At 49.3% G+C, this 3,526-nt stretch overlaps 1 protein-coding gene and 1 long non-coding RNA gene across 2 annotated transcripts in view; both read left to right on the top strand.

Moving 5' to 3' along the window:
• LOC121681695 overlaps positions 1–2,634 on the top strand; it is a 6,889-nt gene extending 4,255 nt beyond the window's left edge. Inside the window, exon 3 of the long non-coding RNA XR_006022250.1 lies at positions 2,624–2,634. This is a non-coding gene — a long non-coding RNA (uncharacterized LOC121681695). The remainder of the gene's footprint in view (positions 1–2,623) is intronic.
• The window catches only part of nav2a (neuron navigator 2a), a 188,508-nt gene that overhangs the window by 52,213 nt on the left and 132,769 nt on the right, over positions 1–3,526 (top strand).

Below are 3,526 nucleotides of genomic sequence, written 5' to 3'. Positions count from 1 at the left end.
TGACCAAAATAGTCGCAAGTATTATTTTTGCCATAATCAAGCAGCACCTATTAGAGAGAACCAGAGAAGAGCAGCAGCACATGCAAACCTGTCCCCACAGTCTCAACCCACCCCTTCAGTCTCTCTCTCTGGAACTGTCCCATGTGCGGATCTGCTCATTTAGCTGTGAGGGCTAAGACACTCTTCTGGTATTTGCATCAGGTCTCCCTGTGCACACACTCCACACACATATTTCACATGTGCCAACATGAAAGTAGCCATCAATTGTAGTGGAGTCGTTTTATTGTGCAGTTCATTTGTTTGACCATGAAGGGCATAGAATGTGAAGCCATAATTTTTTTTTTTTTTTACCGCAGTGTGTGTCCTCTTTTTTGGAGGCATTGTTTTAGACCATGCCAGCTTCCTGTGTGCATTATTCAGTGCCTTGTCTAGTTGCCTTTCTTCCTTAAGGAGGAGCTCTGCTTCAAAACAAGCGTTTTACCCATCAGCTAGTTTGCTGACCTCTCAAGGCCCCCACCATAGCAGAGAGAAGACTTCTCTTTCCAGAGTGGACAGCCCCGTCCCATCGAGCACATAATATCTGCTTTATCATGTGCAAAAGCTATGGGGTTCATATATCATGTGACTTTATTCCCTTTTATGGAAGTTTGTCACGCTCTCCATGTGCAGCCCATGTTTGCTGTAACGACTATAAACTCTGCCGTCCTGTACTGCTGTAAAGACTAACTCTGCTGTGCCGTCCTGTACTGCTGTAAAGACTATAAACTCTGCCGTCCTGTACTGCTGTAAAGACTAACTCTGCCGTCCTGTACTGCTGTAAAGACTATAAACTCTGCCGTCCTGTACTGCTGTAAAGACTATAAACTCTGCCGTCCTGTACTGCTGTAAAGACTAACTCTGCCGTCCTGTACTGCTGTAAAGACTATAAACTCTGCCGTCCTGTACTGCTGTAAAGACTATAAACTCTGCCGTCCTGTACTGCTGGGGATGCAGGGCAGCTTTGCTCTTCTTCACTGCTCTGCTATTGCCCATTGCAGTGTGGGCTGCAGTGCACTGGAGTAGGACTGTGTTGATGTGCTCTGCTGCAGGAGTAGCACTGTGTTGATGTTCTCTGTTCTCTGCTGCAGGAGTAGCACTGTGTTGATGTTCTCTGTTCTCTGCTGCAGGAGTAGCACTGTGTTGATGTTCTCTGCTGCAGGAGTAGCACTGTGTTGATGTTCTCTGTTCTCTGCTGCAGGAGTAGCACTGTGTTGCTGTTCTCTGCTGCAGGAGTAGCACTGTGTTGATGTTCTCTGTTCTCTGCTGCAGGAGTAGCACTGTGTTGATGTTCTCTGTTCTCTGCTGCAGGAGTAGCACTGTGTTGCTGTGTTGCTGTGTTGCTGTAGGAGTAGCACTGTGTTGCTGCTGTGCCGCTGCTCTGTTGCTCCTCTCCTCCTCTGGGTGGGCTGACCTGCTTTTGTCACCTGGCTCGTCGCTGTGACAAAGATAGGCCTGGAAGTCTGCCCCGCAAACAAGGAGCCATGTCTGTTTCATTCAAGGTTGGGCTGATGTGTCTGACGTGTGTGTGTGTGTGTGTGTGTGTGTGTGTGTGTGTGTGTGTGTGTCTGTGTGTGTCTGTCTGTCTGTCTGTCTGTCTGTCTGTCTGTCTGTGTGAGCAAGAGAGAGAGAGAGAGAGAGAGAGAGAGAGAGAGAGAGAGAGAGAGAGAGAGAGAGAGAGCGAGCATGTCGTGTTTCAACAGTTGTGAATGTGTTTGTACATGTGAATGCATAAACATAAGGGTATGCGTCTTTGGCTGGCCATGGCCGTGGTCATACTCATAACTGTGGTACCTGCCTGCATAGCCTCTACCCTACCTCACCCCTACCTCTGTCTGCCTGCATAGCCTCTACCCTACCTCACCCCTACCTGTCTGTCTGCCTGCATAGCCTCTACCCTACCTGTCTGTCTGCCTGCATAGCCTCTACCCTACCTCACTGTCTGTCTGTCTGCATAGCCTCTACCCTACCTCACCCCTACCTCTGTCTGCCTGCATAGCCTCTACCCTACCTCACCCTTACCTCTGTCTGCCTGCATAGCCTCTACCCTACCTCACCCCTACCTCTGTCTGCCTGCATAGCCTCTACCCTACCTCACCACAACGAATTGAGCACATAGCAGAATCAAACAAATAACCCACAGCTTTTCAGTCCCGGCCATTCAGTAGCCCTTCTATTGACACAGCTTGCGTCCCCCTCCTCTCTCTCCTCTTCTTCTCTCTCCCTCTCTCTCCCTCTTTCTCCCTCTCTCTCTCTTTCCCTCTCTCTCTACCTCTCTCTCTCCCCCCCTCTCTCTCCCTCTTTCTCCCTCTCTCTCTCTCTCCCTCTCTCTCTCCCCCTCTCTCTCCCTCTCCCTCTCTCCCTCTTTACCTCTCTCTCTCCCCCTCTTTCCCCTCTCTCTCTCTCCCTCTCCCTCTCTCTCCCTCTCCCTCCATCTCTCTCTTTCCTGTTCCTATGTCCTGCTCCGGTGACCTTGCTCCCTGGCTGCAGTGCCAGAGGTGCTGCCTCCGCTTGAGACTGACACGTAGAGTATTGGGTTTCGCACGCCGGGGGCACAGACTGCTGCGTCCACTGTGATGATGTCCAGTAGGATGAGTTTTCTGACCAGCACTGCAGAATGAGTCACTGGGCTGGTCGATAGAAAGCTTCCTCATGAAATAGCATCTCATATAAGACAAAAGCCCTCCTGGCATGCATTTTTAAAAAGCCTAAAGAATTTAAAGGCCAAGCTTTATTAAATCTTTATTTATTTTTTTGCTCAAGAGTGTCCACCATGTATAGAAACAGTTTGTAGTGCCAATGATTTTACCAGGCACGAAAGGCCTATAAATCACAGCACGCTGTTTAGTAAATGTTGAGCAGGGGAAGTCAGGCTGTGTGTGTGTGTGTGTGTGTGTGTGTGTGTGTGTGTGTGTGTGTGTGTGTCTGTGTGTGTGTGAGAGAGAGAGGGAGGAGAAGATGTGGGAGCTTAGCTGTCTCAACAGGTCCTGAAGCAATGCAAACGGATGGTGGCCATGGCAACCATGCGTCATATGGAGGTAGCAGCGCTGTTTTGCCTACACTCTGCTGGCGCTCGCAGCGTGTTGCTTCCTTAGTGTGTTTGGGCGTGTGTCTGTGTGTGTGTGTGTCACATTATTGCTTACGCTTGCGGCGTGTCATTTCCTGAGTGTGTCTGAATGTGTGTGTTATTGAGGGAGGGGCAGAGTGGAAATTATTTTCCCTCTCTCCTCTGCGTCACAGCTGATTCAGACATACAGCAACACACACAGACACACATGCAAGCTGTCCCACTCTCTCACTCTCACTCACGCACAACTCTCTCTCACTCTCACACACACACACACATACACACACATACACACACACGCTCATGCACACACTCAATCTGTTTTTATCTATCCTCTGTTATTGGCCTCAGCACGTAGGTGTAGCCCATAACATCACCTACTCAAATCTTTGTAAATTGAGGATTTACTAATCTAAGTATAAC

Source organism: Alosa sapidissima, chromosome 14, assembly GCF_018492685.1.
Source record: "Alosa sapidissima isolate fAloSap1 chromosome 14, fAloSap1.pri, whole genome shotgun sequence".
Classification (NCBI taxonomy): Eukaryota; Metazoa; Chordata; class Actinopteri; order Clupeiformes; family Clupeidae; genus Alosa; species Alosa sapidissima.
The sequence above is the reverse complement of the archived record's forward strand: the minus strand, read 5'-3'. Positions and strand labels throughout refer to the sequence as shown.